Raw genomic sequence first — 23090 nt, forward strand, 5'->3', positions numbered from 1 at the left:
TCTAAAGGCTTGTGTTCTGTGTAGAATCTTTTATTATGGAGAGCAAAATATCTTGATGTATTAAAGGGTCACACACACACTACAGTTTATACAATGAAAATTAAAGAGGAATCAACAACTACATTTTATTTGGCATTAGAAGTCCACTTAAGGCAAACTCCTTCTATGTCTGGGCAATGTTATTTGTAAAAATGACATTAGTTATTTATGTGGAAATTGTTTTATTGGGAATAAAGGAGAGGAACTAACTCCATTCCTATTCCACTTTCAGGAGTAGAAAACTCAATTCAGGACTTTACAGTTATATATTAACTATGGTTTTTAAAGATCAAGAAGGATTTCAGTCCTTGGAAATATGCCAGTCACACCATGCTCACAAACCAGATATAATGTGCTCTGTTGAATCTCAGAGAACAATGTAATAATGTGTTATTGTCAGAGACAAATGTCCCCTGCCTGTTTGTCCATCTGCTGTCAAATCCCTCTCAGGCAACCTGTTTCAGTCTTTGGACAGGCTTCTGCATTCAGTTCCTTGTGTAAAAGGCCTTCTTAAGGAGCATGTACATAGGCTCCTTCCATTTGGAACCCCAACCCTCTTTTCACCTGTTTGCAGGTTTTCTTCCTTGGCTGATTCCACAAAAGTTTCCCATCTTCCTATTATGTTCACGTTAATTACCCAGAAACTCCACATATGCGTCATCATTTGACACAGAAATGTTGGAATGGAGCCTTTGGTAGGTACATTCATTGTAATAGTTTTCAACTGTAAGCACCTGTCTGTTGTCTTCTGCATGGGAGCTATGAACAATTAGATCAAGCACCCCCATGCTACACCATCAGGGCGTAACAATCCCCATCCCTTTACTCTAAATATGCCAGAGCATACCGTACTATTATGATAAGGGCACACCTAAAATCACAAGCGCAATCAAAAGCAGGACACACAATATATTGAACTTGACCACTCCCCACATCAACCCAGGCCCAAAAGAAGACAATACTCCCAATCAAATAATAACAACCCCAGTGCATATCACACTATGGGGAAAGATATGCATGCACTGAATCCAGGTACACTCCATAAATAGCAGTGGCATGGAACAACCAGTAATAAACATAGCTTTCATGATAGCTCACAGCACAAAACTAGTGATCACACAGTAACATAAACTGACATAATCTACATAGATGAACATAAAATGATAGAATGCATCAGTTTCAGCCAGATGATGGTAGACCATGTTACACATATCTTGGCTATGGTATGTTAGACTCAATGAATGACGTTGTTTGCTATGAAGCGATTCAAAAGTGAGCCTTATCTCAGCAGAGACGTCTTTATGGGAGCTGAAAAGAGGCCCTTGCCCCAGGCTCCCACCTTGGAGAGGGGCCGCAAGTGTCACAATCCCATTACAGTCCCAGCACGGTTGGTCCCAGGGGAGAGGCGTTTTCCCCCATACTTGAGTAGGGAAGTAGTGGACAGGCATGGTGGCTGGCTGGCATACGCGTGCAGAATGGAGCAAGGCCGCAATCTGCACCAGCGCGCCTACCAAGGGAGAGGGAACGCCTGGCACGTGTAAAGGAGCACTGAGCACGTGCAAGGAACCAACGCCCCTGGTAGTCTAACGCTGACGGGGCATGGCCAAAGGCTATAAAACCACGCCCCGGACTGCACCCTGTGCTTAGCGTTTCTTCTGCTCTTCGCCGGAGCAGTGTCTCGCTTACCACTCCTGCTCTCGGTGTATCTGCAAATGACTTTACGTGGATGAGAAGCAGTGGAAACTCACCTGAACAAACTCATCTGAAACAAGGAACCACGCCTGCGTAAAGACTTCGTCACCTGCTTATCTTGGCCATTGTTTCTTCGTCGCCTGCTTATCTTGGACATTGGTTCTACATAGCCTGCTCATCTTGGTTATTCCTCGTTTCTCCAAAAGTTGTGATTCCCGCAGTATCCTAGGACCTGAAAAGCCAGGCATCAGTGTGAGGGATCCCATTCCGTTCTTCAATCGCTGCCCGCCCCAGTGCCTAGTGCGCTCACCTGGGCATTGATTCCAGCTCTCTTCCTTCAGCATCCCATTGCAGTGTCGGGCCTTCAGTCGCTCAGCTCCTGTGAAGAAGAAAGACAAAGACATTGTGAAAGTAAGCTCAGTCATGGTACAGATCAAGTTGGCAAGCACAGCAAGTTTGACACCCACATTTAACCAAGACTTACCTGTTCACCACGTTTAATCAAGACTTACCTGCTCACCGTCGTATCCTGTGTGTCTCAGCCGGCCTGGATCACGCACCTTTAGTGAAATAACTGGAGGACAATACGTACCTGAGGACTGCAACCGTAGTTGCAATCATCACGGTGAGCAGCGCTCGCTTTGCCCCAGCCAGCCAACCCAGGCTCTAAAGGGGAGGGGCAGAAGTGGAGGCCCTGCGCTTATACTTACCCTGTACTTACCTTTAGGTCATCCTGACCCCCAGAACGATACATCCCAAATGTCCCGAAGCCACCCAGCTCCCGCCCAACCTCACGGTCCCCTAGGAGTTAATCCCCAGTCGACCAGTGGGGGAAGGAGTGGCTGGGACGAGCGTCAGGGTAAAGGCAGCCAGCGAGGGGGATACACATCGGTACAGACAGGACCAGGCACTCCTGCAGGGCACCAGAGGTAAGCGTGACAACAAGGCTGCCTGATGTAAAGACGTCAATTCCCATTGTTCAACAGTTTTAAATTGCAGACGCCTGTCTGGATACGGACACCTTCCTGATAGCTTCTAATCTTTAATTCACCATCTATGCTATGTTATTTGTAGCTTTCTCCTTGCTTCCAATTGGTCTCCTTTATCCATGCTTGCGTTCTGTGAGGTAGACAATCTGAGTCCTCTCTCTATTCTGTGCCCAGTCTGTTCATATGGTCCTGAATTAATACTACAGGCAATATACCTTCCTTGTGGATGCTATTGATGAAAAGTGTTGTGTACCTATGCTGGAGCAGAAGTACCCTCATCCTGGTCTGTTAATGTTTGCCTTCTTGTTAATCATTCTGCTTACAGCAAGAAGGAAGAGAGTAAGTGGAGGATAGCTCAGGGGCAACATGCTTGCTTTTGAAGCTAGACGACAAAGAGCAACACAGATTCGATCCCCGGGTCCGCCCTTAGAAACCTCTGGGTATTAAGCACGTTATAAATAACCTATCATATCATAAGGGGACTGAAAAGGAGTGCCTATGTTTATTTTGATTTCTGCCAGGCAGCATATGAAGCAATGGGTTGTGATTGCAACAAGGGGGCTCAAATGGGAATGGGGATGGACTGGGTCCGGGTTCCCTGAATGGGGAAATACCGGGCCCTCCAAGGTCGGAATGGCCCGGTATTTCCCCATTCAGGGAACCCGGACCTGGACCTGAGTTTGGGGGTAGCCATGCCCTCATTAAGGGCATGACTACCTCCAAACTCGTAACGAGGCCCCCTTGTCTCTAAGAACACTTCCACCCAGTTTGTGGCAAATATCTCTCAGAGAGCTCTGGTTTTCTTCTGAACCTTCTCAATTTCCAAACCTCATCTATGAGCCTCTCCTGAAGAATGCTTTCTGGAGTTTTCCAGTTGGTTGTTGTTCCCCTTCCCACTTGCATCCAGATTATGGCTCCTGGCAAGTCGAGGCCAGTCCCTGCACAAGTCATCACTCTCCCTGGCTCTTAACAATGTATTTCCTTCTTGGGGAGTTCTCTGATTTGTCATGGCGCCCCTAATCCAAACAGCATCTGGATTTTGCCTACTGGCAAGCAGGGATGTCAATTCACCAAAATGCCAGGGGGAACGGCATTGGCGCTATGTGCCTGATGACATCACAGGAAGTGTCATCACATGACCTTTGATCATGATTACATCACAGGAAGTAATACTGTATAGTCTGATGCCTCAGTGACATTACACATTGCAATAATAAATACCTTCAATAAGCATAATTTAATAATGAAACGGACTAAAAAATATATTTTAATTTCCATTCATATATTAAGTATGTTGTTGCCTCAATACACAATGGGTGCTGCATGATGTGCCTTGGGCACAACAAGCAGAACTATCACAGTCCAGTGACAGTTTTTTGTATGCCAGTACAGCCTCATATGGCATTTTAGACCAGTTGAAACCTCATGTGCCAGGCACAGTAATAATATACGAAATGCAGCTTCACTTACCCAGACACTGCTACAATATGATAATTGCCGGCTCATATACCCAAGTAGTTGTTTTCAATATCAGACAAATTCTTATATTCCATGTATAGTAATCATATGATTGAGGAAGCCTCAAAAGCCTAATTGATATTAGCACAGGCCATGTGCAGTCCCAATTTCCTAATTACTGCCATTTTATGCCAAGGAAAGCCTAATGTGCCAGGGACAATAAACATATGTAAGATGCAGGGTCATATGTCCAGGTGTTTCCATCACATGTCCAGTATAGACTCATTCGCCTATTCGTATCACTGTACAACTGGGATATCCATGCCCTCCCAGCACTGACAGATTTAAGACAAATGGCCTGTAGACAAGAATGTCATAGAGTGCCAGAATGAATAGTTTGTGGATGCGGTCAGGTTAGGGGTGGAGTGCAGGTGTGACGATGGCACATTTAAGTGTAAATGATTTGTCTAGTTAGTTGTAAACATTTACTACATCACATTTACATGATCTCACTTTGAGCTGTTAAGGAAACTAAGATCATAAAGGAAAGGTGATTTGAAAACAGCAGTTCCTGTTTCAGTGTCTCCAATTTCCCATCTGCCTCCCTGGGGTGGACTGGCCTACAGGGAACTCTGGAGATTTCCCGGTGGGCCTCTGCATCCTGGGCCTCTTTTGTATGATAGTTCCACATTATTTAATAGGAAAAGCATGAGACTTGCTGAAAATGTGTCATATGGGGCCACTTTAAGCATTAGTTCCAGGGCCTCTTTTGGTCCCCAGTAATTATTTCCAGGGCCTCTTTTAGTTCCCAGTCCACCCCCGCTGCCTCCCTAGCTTTACATCAACTTAGTTATATTTCTGGATTGTTTTCTCTCATGAGCAGAATACGTTGCTTGTGGTTAATAAAGCAAATCTGAAAGCACTAAACCACATTCTAAACATAACTGAAAGTAAAATAATTATTATTAAAGTGCTGGGCAAAAGAAGTATGATTTATTCTCTTTCTGCGCAGTGCTTGCTAACGTAAACATTTTTATTTAGTACTGCAATTAACAGAAATGAATGCGATCCATGTAGTAGTATCTATTTTATCAATATTTTAAACACGTGTGACTGAGTCCACTGCTGGAATTTGAACCTATGACAGTGTGCAAAATTAATCCATTTACAAGCAATTTACTCACTGAGCTATCTATACCACTTTATACATAAACTGTACAAAAATAGGGTAATTTAAGAACATAAATATAAAACTGTAATACAAGTCCTAGAATGTTACAAGTAACCTGCAAACAAAGACAACATACACACATTGAAATTATACAGACAAATAGCGCACTCTACACAACAATAGTTCTTAAGATGCAATTGCAAGTGCTATTGTGAAACACATTCACACAGTAATTCATAGAATTTCGCAGAAAAGTGTCGCAAGCGGCTGGCGCAGAGTGTCCGCGTGCGATTGACTACGCCAGGCACGTGCGCTAAAACCGATTTCCGCGCACAGCGTATTCATGGATTTTAGGCTTCCAAACCAGCCGTGGCGCAGAGAATCGCAGCGACCCTGCAGCAGCGCCAGTAACGCCCCCAAGAACGCCCTCGCGCAAGGAAAAGCCATCAAAATCGCTAAATCATCGCAAAGGGCTGCGCTAACCCTGGACCAGTTCACCGGGCTGGCAAACAGCAAACGCCAAGCGGGGAACGTGTATTTCAGGGGTGCGCGGGAAGTTCCACACGCGATTGGCCCCGTGCAAGCAGGGTACGTGTATTTCAGGGGTGCGCGGGAAGTTCCACACGCGATTTCAGCAGGGTACGTGCATTTCAGGGGTGCGCGGGAAGTTCCACACGCGATTTCAGCAGGGTACGTGCATTTCAGGGGTGCGCGGGAAGTTCCACACACGAATGGGCCAGTGCGAGCAGGGTACGTGTATTTCATGGGTGCGCGGGAAGTTCCACACGCGATTTCATCCGGGTACGTGTATTTCAGGGGTGCGCGGGAAGTTCCACACGCGATTTCAGCAGGGTATGTGTATTTCAGGGTTGCGCGGGAAGTTCCACAAGCGATTTCAGCAGGGTACGTGCATTTCAGGGGTGCGCGGGAAGTTCCACACGCGAATGGGCCAGTGCGAGCAGGGTACGTGTATTCCATGGGTGCGCGGGAAGTTCCACACGCGATTTCATAAGGGTACGTGTATTTCAGGGGTGCGCGGGAAGTTCCACACGCGATTGTCCCAGTGTGAGCAGGGTACGTGTATTTCAGGGGTGCGCGGGAAGTTCCACACGCGATTGGCCCCGTGCAAGCAGGGTACGTGTATTTCAGGGGTGCGCGGGAAGTTCCACACGCGATTGGCCCTGTGCAAGCAGGGTACGTGTATTTCAGGGGTGCGCGGGAAGTTCCACACGCGATTTCAGCTGGGTACATGCATTTCAGGGGTGCGCGGGAAGTTCCACACGCGAATGGGCCAGTGTGAGCAGGGTACGTGTATTTCAGGGGTGCGCGGGAAGTTCCACATGCGAATTCAGCAGGGTCAGTGTATTCCAGGGGTGCGCGGGAAGTTCCACACGCGAATTCAGCAGGGTACGTGTATTCCAGGGGTGCGCGGGAAGTTCCACACGCGATTGGCCCCGTGCAAGCAGGGTACGTGTATTTCAGGGGTGCGCGGGAAGTTCCACACGCGATTGGCCCCGTGCAAGCAGGGTACGTGTATTTCAGGGGTGCGCGGGAAGTTCCACACGCGATTTCAGCAGGGTACGTGCATTTCAGGGGTGCGCGGGAAGTTCCACACGCGAATGGGCCAGTGCGAGCAGGGTACGTGTATTTCAGGGGTGCGCGGGAAGTTCCACACGCGAATTCAGCAGGGTACGTGTATTCCAGGGGTGCGCGGGAAGTTCCACACGCGAATTCAGCAGGGTACGTGTATTCCAGGGGTGCGCGGGAAGTTCCACACGTGATTGGCCCCGTGCAAGCAGGGTACGTGTATTTCAGGGGTGCGCGGGAAGTTCCACACGCGAATTCAGCAGGGTACATGTATTCCAGGGGTGCGCGGGAAGTTCCACACGCAAATTCAGCAGGGTACGTGTATTTCAGGGGTGCGCGGGAAGTTGCACACGCAATTTCAGCAGGGTATGTGTATTTCAGGGGTTCTGGGGAGTACTACACGTGAATTGGGCGTGTGGGTCCTCCCAGGTGTACGCTCCACAACCTCCACGGCCCCTGCAGGCAGCCCACACCACGGGGGACTACTACCCTGCACCCCTGCTCATGTCCCGCAGGCAGCCCATCCACCATGGGCATGCCCCCCAGCCAACCCAAATGTCACCTTGCACTACTGATCAACAATGCATGTCTCCCACCACCCCCACCCCCCAGCCACCATGGCCAGCCCCCACCAGGCCCCCACTCATGTCTCCCACCACCCCCACCCCCCAGCAGTGCAGGGGCAGCACCCACCAGGCCCCCACTCATGTCTCCCACCACCCCCACCCCCCAGCAGTGCAGGGGCAGCCTCCACCAGGACCCCACTCATGTCTCCCACCACCCCCACCACCCAGCCACCAGGGGCACCCTCCACCAGGCCCCCACTCATGTCTCCCACCACCCCCACCCCCCAGCAGTGCAGGGGCAGCCCCCACCAGGCCCCCAATCATGTCTCCCACCACCCCCACCCCCCAGCAGTGCAGGGGCAGCCCCAACCAGGCCCCCACTCATGTCTCCCACCACCCCCACCCCCCTGCCACCATGGGCAGCCCCCACCAGGCCCCCACTCATGTCTCCCACCACCCCCACCCCCCTGCCACCATGGGCAGCCCCCACCAGGCCCCCACTCATGTCTCCCACCACCCCCACCCCCCTGCCACCATGGGCAGCCCCCACCAGGCCCCCACTCATGTCTCCCACCACCCCCACCCCCCTGCTACCATGGGCAGCCCCCACCAGGTCCCCACTCATGTCTCCCACCACCCCCACCCCCCAGCAGTGCAGGGGCACCCTCCACCAGGCCCCCACTCATGTCTCCCACCACCCCCACCACCCAGCAGTGCAGGGGCAGCCTCCACCAGGCCCCCACTCATGTCTCCCACCACCCCCACCCCCCAGCAGTGCAGGGGCAGCCTCCACCAGGCCCCCACTCATGTCTCCCACCACCCCCACCCCCACCCCCCAGCAGTGCAGGGGCAGCCTCCACCAGGCCCCCACTCATGTCTCCCACCACCCCCACCCCCCAGCAGTGCAGGGGCACCCTCCAACAGGCCCCCACTCATGTCTCCCACCACCCCACCACCCAGCAGTGCAGGGGCAGCCTCCACCAGGCCCCCACTCATGTCTCCCACCACCCCCACCCCCCAGCAGTGCAGGGGCACCCTCCACCAGGCCCCCACTCATGTCTCCCACCACCCCCACCCCCCTGCCACCATGGGCAGCCCCCACCAGGCCCCCACTCATGTCTCCCACCACCCCCACCCCCCTGCCACCATGGGCAGCCCCCACCAGGCCCCCACTCATGTCTCACACCACCCCCACCCCCAAGCAGTGCAGGGGCACCCTCCACCAGGCCCCCACCCATGTCTCCCACCACCCCCACACCCCAGCCACCATGGGCAGCCTCCACCAGGTCCTCACAATCCCCAATCATGTGCTTTATGGTCAGCCTCCACAGCCAAAAAGCCCTACCAAGTAACCCATTCACCCACATGGAAATGGAAATTACATGTTACACCCCCAATGTTCATGAAGCTAATGAACCCATGTCCGTCACACACAATGGTTGCAATTGAATGGGAAAACACCCAACATGACATGCATGAAACCAATGAGATGATACCACACAGTGAAGTATGAAAACAAAATTGTATTGAAAAAAATTAAAGAATGCTAAAGAAATGAAACAAACTACAATGGGAATGAGAAAAAATAAGCTGCATGTCCGTATAAAAAAATAAAAAACAGCAAATCAGAATCCAAAAAAATGTGGTCCAAAGTCAAATGTAAAAAAATTTCTATCCAATCAAGAACTATGTAAAAAACTTCCAAGGGTCCATGAGCCCAACTGAACAAAGGAAACCTACAAAAAAACCTAACTAAAATGCAACTATATACAAAAAGTGGAGCAGTGTCCGTCGACTCCAAATCATAATAAGAAACAAAGGAAACCTAAAACTAAAGAATTATATACAAAGGCGGCGGGCAAGTCCAGCGGCTCACTCCGTGGTGTTCCGGGCCAGGGCATCATCGAACTCCAGTTCGATGTCCCGGAGGCGGTCCTGTTCCATGTCCCCGAGGGTCCGCAGGGACGACGCCGTGTCCTCCTCCAACCCCCTGCGGATTGCCTCGAGGCACTCGGCCCGCCTCAGGGCCTCCGCATGGAGTTCTCCGCCCTGACCATTGTGAGCCGCGCCTCTTCCGCCCGCCGCCGCTCCGCACCTATGGCGTGGCCCAACCGCTGCCACACGGAAACACTCTCTGTCCTGGGTCCTCCTGCCCTCCGGCCGATGCCTGCCCCTCCGATGTCGAAGGCCCCGAGCCTTCATGGCTCCCACAATGTAGCTGCTGCTGCTCTGCCTCTGCCCGTGCACTGCCTCCTGCTGCCTGCACATCCTCCGCCAGCTGGGGTGCAGTTGTTGATGTGGCCACCCCTGCTGGACCTCCGACTCCCGACTGTGGCAGGGATGCCTCCTCCACCAGCCTGGCCGCACCGTCAGAGGCAGCTCCACAGGGCACCCAGGTGACTGATGGGTGGGAAGATGGCACAGAGGACGACTGGCGCGTAGGGGGTCCAGTTGAGGAGGGGGTCGGAGCAAGCCCCGTCAGACGGAGGAATCCGGCCTGGGTGACCTGTCCCAGCAGGCTGACGTGGTCAACGAGCCATTCGAGATGACGTGCAGTCTCTCCATAAAAAGACTGCAGGTCACCTTGCTTCGCCCGTTGACGCAACGCCACACCAGCCAGGACAGGCTCAACCCGGACCTGGATGGCCACGTCCGCAGGCAGAGGAAGGCCAGTTGACGTCAGCTCATCCCCTGCCTGAAAACGGGTCTGGACGTAGGCATCCCTGCTGGTGCAAGATGATGCAGGGACAGGATCGGGGACAGGATTGCACACAGGCACCTCCACGGTGGCCTGTGCTGCCTCCTGTCTCTGGTCCTGCACTGCACCACTAGCACCAGTGGGATCCCTACCTCCAGACCCCGTCTCTGGTGCTTGCACGGCCTCCTCCTCCACCAAACCCCCCACCAACCTGGATGACTCCGTGCCATCTTCCCCTGTTGGGCCCTGTGGGGTCCCAGCTGCCCCTTCTGCTGCCGAGGAGTCCAACTCGAATCTCCGCCTCTTGGACCTCCCCCCGGCAGCTGCGGCCTGGGACGCGGCACCGGACTCCTCACTCCCCGACGAGATGACAACACGGGAGGGGAGCCGGGCCTTGCGTCTCCGGCTGGCGGTGGGATCCCCGCCGCTGTGCTCCACAGCACCTTCTCCGCCCTCTTCATCAGTTGACGCTGCAGACAGGGAGAAACAAAACACAGGCATCAGGGAACTGTACAATGGACACATACACACATGACAGTTGCACATGAGTGGCATTGGCAAACCTCAGACATGTCATCACAATCCCCAACACACATGTCATTGCAACTCGCACACATGAGCCATACCACAGCCATATCGCAACTGCCAGCACCATCCCTACACATACAACAGCATGAGCAGCCAAAGGGGAGCCAGACATCACATGCAACACAGGAAGTGCACCACACATGTACACACACCACCACACTTGCATGCATGTGTACACCTCTGCCAAGTGTCGCACTGTTCAGACGGGCATCCATGTCACATCTGCCAATCAGGCTTCCACATACCGCTGTCACATGCATCCATGTTGCATTACTGTTGCACCCTTGTCAAATACACACACATGCACATGTACACAGTGCTCATACATGCAGCCGAAAACAACATACATGCGTGACATCACGGACATGTCTACTTACATACACATTCATCCAAACATGTGTGCACGCACAACTGCATTTGGCATGCAAGCCTACACACACAAGCACCATCCATGTCTCACACATTACAGCCCTCGCATGTGTCAGCCCCACGGCCCTGTACACCCCCACCCATACTCGACCCCATACAAACATATGTGCAACCTGCACACTACCGAATAATCACCACACGCACTGCTCACAATCAGGATGCATGTACACTCACCGCTCGACTCCAGACGGGTCTGCTTCTCCAGGACCTGGACGTGGAGCGCTGGGGATATGCGTTCCAGGACCCTCATCTGTTCTTCCGACAAGTGGCCCCGGCGCCCCTTGGCATCCGCTGCCTTCAAGAGGCGCCGGGCCTTGTTCAGGGTCCTGGACCTGAAGTCCTCCCAGCGCTTCCTGACATGTTGTAAGTCCCGGACTGCCACCCCCTCCGCGTTGATGGCAGTCACGATGTCAGTCCAGATCCGAGTCCGTCCTTCCTTGTCGGCGCGGGAACTTCCGAAGAGGGCATCATACTGCCCCAGGACTTGCTCCACCAGGACACCAACTTCGGTGGCACTGAAGCTGGTGCCCCTCTGCCTCTCTGGCCGGGGGTTGTCAGTGGTCACAGATGGTGTTTGCCCCGACATGACAACCCCAGAGGCAGGAGTGGGTGGGCAACTGGGTCCTGGGGCTGGGCTGTGGAGCGATGGAATCCCAGTCGGGAGTCTTCGGTTCCAGCAGGGGTGGTCACAGCAACAGCACCCCTGGCTGATGTGCAGGCAGCAAATGGCAGTGCACGTGGGCAGCAGGCAGTCAGGCAGCAGCAGATGGCAGGTGGGAGCGTGCTCGGGGCTCTGGGGGGCAGTAGTTCGGCCTTCTGGGCAGGAGCGTGGTCTTCCGTGTGCTTACGCGTGGCCAGCTTGGTACGGAGTGATTTTGCACGTGAAAATCCTGCACGTCAGCGTGAAAATCGAGGAAAGGCCCTTAGCGCGTAAGCGCGTCAGCACGCATACGCGATTCTATTCTAAGTGACGCTGGACGTGTGGGCCTGCATAAAAGGTACGTGTAGAACACCATTTCCTTGTACGTGCTTTTTGTGGAGAGCGAGTGGGTGAATTCTGTACTTCTTGTCGTTTCACACGCGATTTACTTCACGGCGTTTCAAGTTCGTATTCCCTGTTACCTCTGACAGATTTTTCTCTTTTTTCTCTTTTACTGGTTTACCTGGGCCTGTTCCCTCAAACAGTGTTCCCTTCTACTGTTGTCCTGTCTCCTCAGACAGCGTACAAATCTTCTTTTGGCGGGGGTGTTGCCAACCAAACGCGCTCCTTTTTACGCTCTTTTACCTGGCAGACGGTGAGTCACGCACGTATCTAACATCTGTGCTTGCCCCGTATGTAGCCTACCCCTTCAGAGGTCATTCTAGGCTGCGTGTGACACGCATACGTTCTTTCTTGTGTTACTGGGTGCCACAGCGTAGTGCAGGTTTTTCTTTCTGCACACGTGGTCTAGGAGGGGTTGCGTGCACCTCATCTCCCTTTTTTGGGGCTCCTGTGCGTAGCGTGACCCGTCATCTTTCCCCAGGGGTTACATTCAGCCTTGCAAGAGCACTAGGGTACAATTACCATCTGGTACCCAACCCCTTTGACCCCCAATTGCCCAGGACAATAGTTCACAGCCACTCCCATACGCCCATTTACATCAGTGCCATGGCTGGGAGGCGACGATTCCGTAAGGGTGGCAAAGGTGGAAGAGCCACAAGTGGTGGCCGTGGTGGATCCGGTAGGGGACGTGGTTGTTACTTGCAGGGTGAGCCTGTCCCCCCATGTGTGGAGGACCAGTCAAGGGCACCCATAATCCCCCCCTCCCGTTGAGGCTGATGTGGCTGACACCACCCATGCTCAGCCCTTGTTGGACCAGCCCATTGTGGCACCAGACCTGACTGACTCCATGGCTGACTTCCAGGTCAGCAGGCCTATGACACGTGCGCTGGTGCACGTTGATGTCACCATGCCACGTGCATCTGGGGCAGCAAGGTCATCTGCTGCCCCAAGTAGGCAGGGCGGAGAGGCTGCAGGGGCAGCTGCGGCTCCATCCACCCCAGCCAGGACAGTGTCGGTCCTAGTCCATCCTGCTGACATTCCCCCTGACACCATCACACTTGAGCCAATGCCTGCACCAACTCCCATGCTGAGTGTGCAATCCCACACTCCTGATACAGAGTCCACCAGGGCTCCTGCCCCTAGTGTCCAGAGCGGCGCAGGACACTCAGGATCACCACCACCTTCCAAGCGGAAGAGGAAGAGTGCTCGTCCGGCACAGGCTGATGCCCCAGACACGGCTACACAGTCCGGCCCGTCGAGGAAGCCCAGCTTCACGGATGACGAACTGAATGCACTTGTCGAGTATGTGTCCGCACATGACAACGAGATGGTCATTGTTGCAGGATCCAAGACCACACCTGCACAACGCCAGGCACACTGGCAGACCGTTGCGGACATCGTAAGTGCCCTTGGAATCGTGAGGCGCACAGCCAATGATTGCTATAAGCGCTGGAATGACCTAAAGCGCAGGGCAAAGAGTAAGCTGGCCTCAAGTCATGCCGCAACTCTAGTGACTGGAGGTGGGTCTCCAGTAGTAGACATGGAACTCACTCCACATGAGTCAGTCGCTGGGACCTACGTCACGGAGGAACAGATCCAAGGCGTGGGAGATCTGGCTGATTACGAGGCATTGTCCGGTGAGTGCACATGCATGTGTGTGTCATCCATGTGCATGGTGTGTGTGAGGGCTTCTGTTTGTGTGCCAGGTGAGAGTGTGTGCGCCTGAGTCGTATGGGTCAGCCATGTGCTTCATGCAATACATCCTGCGCAGCTGCATTTGGCCATAGCAGTATCCCTTCTGCCAACAGTAGACATCTAGCCCAACTGCACGCCAGTTGCCCTTGAAGTGTCACCTTGCCACAACATTGTTGCTTATTTTTCACTGTTCATTCAGTCAGATTGTTTGCATTCCACCACTTTTACTAGGCATGTCGCAGTCCTCTAGTCACATGTCTGACATGGCTATGGTAAAGTGGAGTGACTTTGTTACCTGGATATCATTTGTTCACACATGTCCCTGTGCAATTGGACCATTTCGGACTGGCAGCTCCATGTGAAAAATCTGAGCTGTTTGAATTAGAAAAGCTATTACATGCGGGAACTGGACTGAATGAATAGGTGCTGCCCTCCTCTCCATCTTCACTCAATAGCAATGGTACATGCCATCTGTGTGATGGCATGTGTGTTTCACCTGGCAATCACAGGCCAATGTGTGATGCCACTGCCAGGCAGCATGCAGAAAATGTGTTCATCTTCCATCTTGGTGTCATCAGTGTGTGCCATTTGCCTGCCCTTCATACGCAGTGAGGGTGCATGCATGGGAGGGTTTTAGTCATGTGGGACATGTGTCAATCAAGTACTGGTTCTCTTGCTTCTCAGCCCTCATTGTGTGCCATGGTGCTAATGCCTGTTTCCATTTCTTTGTTTTTATGTCTTTGCAGGGGAAGACGCACCTGATACTGCTGGGGTTGTGGAGATGGTGCAGACCCAGGAGGGGTCCGAGGGCCGACCAACCACCAGTGAGGGACGTGGTGTGGTGGTGGGTGAGAACCCACAACTGCTGCAGGTCGTGCTCTCAAGGGGTATCTCTGGCTGCACCTCCCCCGAGCTGTACTCAGGTGTTGATTCGGATGAGACCTACGTGCCGTCGCAGGTGAGTGTTCCAGGGAGGGATTCTGTTCTGTCCCACCCACCTGCACCAGGGTCAGAACCCTCAATGGGGATGTCAGTGTTGGCAGCTACGCCTTTGGTGGTTACGGATGCAGGGTCACACTCCGCGACATCTGATCCTGTTCCTGGGCCAGCAGATCAGAGGGGGAATGCAGTCCTGCAGCCTCAGGCAGTGCCGGCACAGCAAGGCGCAGTTCGCCTTGCCCCAGACAGGTGTGGTGCCCGCCGACGTGGTGGCCGTACGCCACCTGGCAATACCGCATGGGAGCAATCCATTTACGGTATGGCAACCCAACAGGCAGCATCATCCGAGATGATGGCTCAGGCCATGGATAGGGTGGCCACTTCCATTGTCCCCCCTGAAAGTCTGATGGAGCGACTACAGCAGGCAACCGACTCCATCTGCCAGTCACACAGGGAGGACATGTTGGGGTCCAACAGGGACAGGCGGGCGGCACTGGCAACTCTGCAGGAGGCCATCTCCATTGAGTCCCAGGGCCACAGGGAAGCCCTGAGGCAGGAGCTCCTTCACCTCAGGACGACTCTTGTTGAGCTTGAGGCTTCAACACACCAAAGGACAGAACAGCAGCTGGAGCGTCTCACCCGTACGCTCTCAGCTGAGATGCAGGCAACGAGGGCGGAGGTCCGGGCATCTCATGAGTTGTTGCATGGGGACCTCCGCACACTCATCCTCCAGAACCAGACCTACCACACCCGCATGCTTGCAGCCATGGAGGAGCAGACTAGGGCCTTGCGTGGGCTGCCTCCTATAGTGCAACCACCTCCGGATGCAGCTGCACAGGGTGATAATAGCGACAGCAGTGATACTCCCACAATAGGGTAGCCGTGTGGGCCATGAGCCCATGGAGGTGTTTTTTTTTCCCAGGATCCACACAGGTGGGTATTGGTGTGCACCCTGTCCTCGGACCTCCTGGGTGGCCTCCCCAACCCTACCGGGCCCATCAATGGCCATTTTTTATTTTTTTTTATTTTTATTTTTATTTTTATTTTTAATTATTTTATTCCCAATTTCTTTGGGACGATTTGTTGGCTTCAGTGGTTCCTGTGGGCATACGCTGCATTGTGGCTGGGCACATGCAGGCTTGTAATGTATTTGGTTCAGATGCTTGGGTTTGAGTCACACACACCCCTCCTGCTTCCCGTTTCCATGGGCTTGCAAAGGGTGTGCCCAAGTGACATTGACGTACATGGTGACATTGGACTCCCACTACATGTGTGGGTAGTCTAGTCAATACTGTGTATACATTCCTAGTGCATATTGCTGTTGTGTTGTACACTGCATGTTGCATTGATGTGTAACTCATCATCTGTGTCTACCTCCCAATTTGCAGGTCCCTTCCTCATGTCTACACAAGGCCCTCTAGTCTGGAGATGGGGTCCATGTTGGCAGCAGTGCACCTACAACTCTACATGGCGCCAACACTGCACAGTTGGTAGTGGTGGGAGTGCATGCATTTCCAGGTGGTGAGACTACTAATATATAACATTTGTGATGTCATGTTAATGGTAGTACCTGCTCAAGTTTGTTGTTGGTCCTGCATTACTGTGAGCATTTCAGGTGTTGCAAGTTTCAATTAGGGACACTGTACATTGTGACACTAGTGTCATGTTGTGGGGATTACTTTGTTTACCTGCAAATAGCATGACACGGCACGGTGTGTCGTGTGGCGGTGCTGGGGTTGGGTTGGCTGACATGGCACTGTCCTCTTGTTGCATTTTGCAAGTGGGTATTCATTTTAGCTGCTTGAATGTGTTACTTCACAAAACTGCATTGGTGGTGTCTGTGTGGGTAGGGATGCACACATTGTGACACTTCCAGGTGAACAATCTCAGGCTGATATGGTTTTCACGCTTCATTCTCCAGACATTCAGGATCAGTGTCAGGTTGAGTCATCATTGATTGTCAGATGGAATGTGCCAGGGCAGTGTGCACTCCACAGGGGTGTGATTTCTATGTGAAGTAATTAACCACTAGCTGTGTACGGGCTGCCTCCCCCGTGCCCTTTCCCCTCCCATGCGCAGCGGCTGTGCATGTGGTTGGGGATGTGGGGCCACCACCATGTCCACGGCCAGGCCCCGGCGTGTTGCAACGTTGTGCAGGACACATGCTGCCACTATGATCCTGCACACTACTGGGGGAGCGTACAACAGCTGCCCGCCAGAACGGTCAAGGGAGCGAAAGCGTGACTTTAGCACTCCGAATGTGCGCTCCACTATGCCCCGGGTTGTAATGTGGGCTGTGTTATATCTTACCTCGGGTGGCGTGGTGGGGTTCCGAATTGGCGTCATCATGTGGGGGCTGAGAGGGTAGGCACTGTCCCCTGTGGAGGTGGTGATTGGTATCATTGGTGGGGTTGTGACCTTGCTCAGTATCTGACATGCATGCATGTGCAGTGGCATTCATACTCACCAAGCAGCCATGTATCGCCATGCCGCCCAGCTTCTAGGTCCCGGCTTAGGGTGGACATTCGGTAAATGTAGCTGTCGTGGGTTGACTCGGGATAGTTGGCATATACTGAGGTGATGATTCCCTTGGCATTACATACTACCTGCACGTTGATGGAATGCCAGTGCTTGCGGTTCCTATAGATGTGCTCTGATGCCCTGGGGGGACGTAGAGCCACATGGGTGCAGTCGATGGCACCTAGCACTTTGGGGAATCGTGCCACACCGTAAAAATCCAGGGCGGCAGCATGCCTTTCTGCAGGTGTTCTGGGCAGGTATATGTGCCTGCGGACTGATGGGCGTGCAGTGATGATGTTCAAGACCTGGTGTAGGCAGCGTGACTGGGTGGCCTGTGATACACCACCCACAATGGCACTTGTCCGCTGAAATGATCCAGTGGCTAAGAAGTGCAGTACATTGAGGACCTTCTCCAGGGGGCTGAGTGCTTGGGAGCACAGGGTGGGTGATGTGAGGTCATCCTCCCACTCACTCACCAGGTCCAGTATAATGTGTGGTGGAAACCTGTACCTCCCATGCACCTGGTCATCAGGCATCCCGAAAAGGCTGGTTCTGGGTGTGAATATTCTGGCCCTGACTATCCTCCTCCTCCTCCTTTGGTAGCCCACGCCCACTGCTGCTAGGAGCGGTATGTTCATCCTGGGTCTGAGCTTGTTATTTTGTTAGCGCGCAAATTTATGTGTTGCGCGTGTTGTAGGCGAGCGTGTGACCCGCGCACCCCTGAAATCCAGTACCCAGTCCAATAGCGTGTGGAAATTCCCGCGCACCCCGGGATACAGGTGCGCTGACGTACTTGCGTGTGTAAGTGCCCGCGCACCCCTGATATACACATACATAGGCCAATCGCGTGTACGCGCACTTTTGTCCAATTACACGCGATGACACTCTGACGTGCTGTCCAATTACACGCGATGACACTCTGACGTGCAGTCTTTCCACGTGTGCTCTGTCATCACGTGCTGTGTGGGAAACACCCGTGCGGGTCACGTCACAGACGCGCTTACGCGCTGAGGGCCTTTGGTCCAATAGATTCGCGTATGCGTGCTGACGCGTTTACGCGCTGAGGGCCTTTGGTCCAATAGAATCGCGTATGCGTGCTGACGCGCTTACGCGCTAAGGGCCTTTCCTCGATTTTCACGCTGACGTGCAGGATTTTCACGTGCAAAATCACTCCGTACCAAGCTGGCCACGCGTAAGCACACGGAAGACCACGCTCCTGCCCAGAAGGCCGAACTACTGCCACCCAGAGCCCCGAGCACGCTCCCACCTGCCATCTGCTGCTGCCTGACTGCCTGCTGCCCACGTGCACTGCCATTTGCTGCCTGCACATCAGCCAGGGGTGCTGTTGCTGTGACCACCCCTGCTGGAACCGAAGACTCCCGACTGGGATTCCATCGCTCCACAGCCCAGCCCCAGGACCCAGTTGCCCACCCACTCCTGCCTCTGGGGTTGTCATGTCGGGGCAAACACCATCTGTGACCACTGACAACCCCCGGCCAGAGAGGCAGAGGGGCACCAGCTTCAGTGCCACCGAAGTTGGTGTCCTGGTGGAGCAAGTCCTGGGGCAGTATGATGCCCTCTTTGGAAGTTCCCGCGCCGACAAGGAAGGACGGACTCGGATCTAGACTGACATCGTGACTGCCATCAACCAGGAGGGGGTGGCAGTCCGGGACTTACAACATGTCAGGAAGCGCTGGGAGGATTTCAGGTCCAGGACCCTTAACAAGGCCCGGCGCCTCTTGAAGGCAGCGGATGCCAAGGGGCGCCGGGGCCACTTGTCGGAAGAACAGATGAGGGTCCTGGAACGCATATCCCCAGCGCTCCACGTCCAGGTCCTGGAGAAGCAGACCCGTCTGGAGTCGAGCGGTGAGTGTACATGCATCCTGATTGTGAGCAGTGCGTGTGGTGATTATTCGGTAGTGTGCAGGTTGCACATCTGTTTGTATGGGGTCGAGTATGGGTGGGGGTGTACAGGGCCGTGGGGCTGACACATGCGAGGGCTGTAATGTGTGAGACATGGATGGTGCTTGTGTGTGTAGGCTTGCATGCCAAATGCAGTTGTGCATGCACACATGTTTGGATGAATGTGTATGTAAGTAGACATGTCCGTGATGTCACTCATGTATGTTGTTTTCGGCTGCATGTATGAGCACTGTGTACATGTGCATGTGTGTGTATTTGACAAGGGTGCAACAGTGATGCAACATGGATGCATGTGACAGCGGTATGTGGAAGCCTGATTGGCAGATGTGACATGGATGCCCGTCTGAACAGTGCGACACTTGGCAGAGGTGTACACATGCATGCAAGTGTGGTGGTGTGTGTACATGTGTGGTGCACTTCCTGTGTTGCATGTGATGTCTGGCTCCCCTTTGGCTGCTCATGCTGTTGTATGTGTAGGGATGGTGCTGGCAGTTGCGATATGGCTGTGGTATGGCTCATGTGTGCGAGTTGCAATGACATGTGTGTTGGGGATTGTGATGACATGTTTGAGGTTTGCCAATGCCACTCATGTGCAACTGTCATGTGTGTATGTGTCCATTGTACAGTGCCCTGATGCCTGTGTTTTGTTTCTCCCTGTCTGCAGCGTCAACTGATGAAGAGGGCGGAGAAGGTGCTGTGGAGCACAGCGGCGGGGATCCCACCGCCAGCCGGAGACGCAAGGCCCGGCTACCCTCCCGTGTTGTCATCTCGTCGGGGAGTGAGGAGTCCGGTGCCGCGTCCCAGGCCGCAGCTCCCGGGGGGAGGTCCAAGAGGCTGAGGTTGGAGTTGGACTCCTCGGCAGCAGAAGGGGAAGCTGGGACCCCACAGGGCTCAACAGGGGAAGATGGCACGGAGTCATCCAGGTTGGTGGGGGGTTTGGTGGAGGAGGAGGCCGTGCAAGCACCAGAGACGGGGTCTGGAGGTGGGGATCCCACTGGTGCTAGTGGTGCAGTGCAGGACCAGGGACAGGAGACAGCACAGGCCGCCGCGGAGGGGCCTGTGTGCAATCCTGTCCCCGATCCTGTCCCTGCATCATCTTGCACCAGCAGGGATGCCTACGTCCAGACCCGTTTTCAGGCAGGGGATGAGCTGACATCAACTGGCCTTCCTCTGCCTGCGGACGTGGCCATCCAGGTCCGGGTTGAGCCTGTCCTGGCTAGTGTGGCGTTGCGTCAACGGGCCATGCGAGGTGACCTGCAGTCTTTTCATGGAGAGACTGCACGTCATCTCGAATGGCTCGTTGACCACGTCAGCCTGCTGGGACAGGTCACCCAGGCCGGATTCCTCCGTCTGAGGGGGCTTGCTCCGACCCCCTCCTCAACTGGACCCCCTACGCGCCAGTCGTCCTCTGTGCCATCTTCCCACCCATCAGTCACCTGGGTGCCCTGTGGAGCTGCCTCTGACGGTGCGGCCAGGCTGGTGGAGGAGGCATCCCTGCCACAGTCGGGAGTCGGAGGTCCAGCAGGGGTGGCCACATCAACAACTGCACCCCAGCCGGCGGAGGATGTGCAGGCAGCAGGAGGCAGTGCACGGGCAGAGGCAGAGCAGCAGCAGCAACATGGTGGGAGCCATGAAGGCTCGGGGCCTTCGACATCGGAGGGGCAGGCATCGGCCGGAGGGCAGGAGGACCCAGGACAGAGAGTATCTTCCGTGTGGCAGCGGTTGGGCCACGCCATAGGTGCGGAGCGGCGGCGGGCGGAAGTGGCGTGACTCACAATGGTCAGGGCGGAGAACTCCATGCGGAGGGCCCTGAGGCGGGCCGAGTGCCTCGAGGCAATCCGCAGGGGGTTGGAGGAGGACACGGCATCGTCCCTGCGGACCCTCGGGGACATGGAACAGGACCGCCTCCGGGACATCGAACAGGAGTTCGATGATGCCCTGGCCCGGAACACCACGGAGTGAGCCGCTGGACTTGCCCGCCGCCTTTGTATATAGTTCTTTAGTTTTAGGTTTCCTTTGTTTCTTATTATGATTTGGAGTCGACGGACACTGCTCCACTTTTTGTATATAGTTGCATTTTAGTTAGGTTTTTTTGTAGGTTTCCTTTGTTCAGTTGGGCTCATGGACCCTTGGAAGTTTTTTACATAGTTCTTGATTGGATAGAAATTTTTTTACATTTGACTTTGGACCACATTTTTTTGGATTCTGATTTGCTGTTTTTTATTTTTTTATACGGACATGCAGCTTATTTTTTCTCATTCCCATTGTAGTTTGTTTCATTTCTTTAGCATTCTTTAATTTTTTTCAATACAATTTTGTTTTCATACTTCACTGTGTGGTATCATCTCATTGGTTTCATGCATGTCATGTTGGGTGTTTTCCCATTCAATTGCAACCATTGGGCCTCATTCCGAGTCTGGCGCTAATGGAAAAACGATGGCGGTAAAGTAATTCCGCCATCCTTTTCCGCCGTGGACTATTCCGACCCTTCACACCGTAATTACCGCCGCTGTAAAGTACGACGGCGTAAAAAGCGCACCAGTGTCGCGTGCCCGAGACACCACGTCGGAAATAACGCTAAGGCGTTAACCAGTGCTGATCCCAAGTAAAGCGGACACGGTAAAAACGGCCTCCACAAGGGCGCAAAGTACCTTAACGCCATGGCGTAATTACCGGCATCGCAGAGAAGGTGTTAACAACCCTGAACAGTGCCAGAAAGAGGAACAGGTGCACCCAATCAGCACAGGTGGAGTCCATAGAGTCAGGCACAGCACAAAAGGAGCACACCCACACACCACACCCCCTCCCACACCAAGATGATACCAATTCTCGCAGCATTCATGGAGCTGGAGGCCCTGCTTGCAAGGCAGCAACTACGACAACATCAACAACAGCAACCACAGCAACCACAGCCCCCACCACAGAGGATACACAGGAGGAGAAGGAGGCAGAGACAGGCCCAGCATGCCCTACCAGTGCAGCCACCATTACCACGCCGTCAGCCCCCAATTCCACGCATCAGACCAACCCCCTTAAACCTCACACCAGAGCAGATACACACCCTGTACCGGCTTGACCGGGACACCATAACCACCATAGTGGCCCTGATACATAACGACATAGTGAGCCTAATAGAAATCAGCACTGCCATCCCCCCTCTACTAAAGGTAGTGTCTGTGCTCCACTTCCTTGCCACAGGGACCTACCAGCATACAGTGGGGCACATGCATGGCATTTCACAGCCCATATTTTCCCGGATACTCAACCAAGTGCTCGATGCCCTCCTCAAGCACAGAAGGGACTACATATGCCTCCCCCGGACTCCCCAGGAGACATATGATACCAAAGCTGCCTTCCATGCACTTGCAGGCATGCCAAATTGCATAGGTGCCATCGACTGCACCCACGTAGAATTGGTGGTTCCCCTTGCCATGGAGGTGCCGTATCGCAACCGCAAGCAATATCACTCCATCAACGTCCAGATGGTGTGTAATGCCAGTAAAGCCATCACACAATGCAATGCCCGATACCCCGGATCAACTCATGACTCCTTGGTCCTGCGCAACTCTACACTACCACGCTACATGGAGCGACATGCTGAACGACGTACCTGGCTGCTTGGTGAGTAACCGGAATGGGCCATGGCAGTCCATTGGGGCTGTGAGTAGGCTGTCAGCATACTCCACCCGGGTGGTAAAGGGTGGGGTAGAGAGATGCATAAGGGTGGGACAGTCAATGCCATTGTACGATGTAA

Source organism: Ambystoma mexicanum, chromosome 6q, assembly GCF_040938575.1.
Source record: "Ambystoma mexicanum isolate Mex_15411 chromosome 6q, UKY_AmexF1_1, whole genome shotgun sequence".
NCBI classification, from domain to species: domain Eukaryota; kingdom Metazoa; phylum Chordata; class Amphibia; order Caudata; family Ambystomatidae; genus Ambystoma; species Ambystoma mexicanum.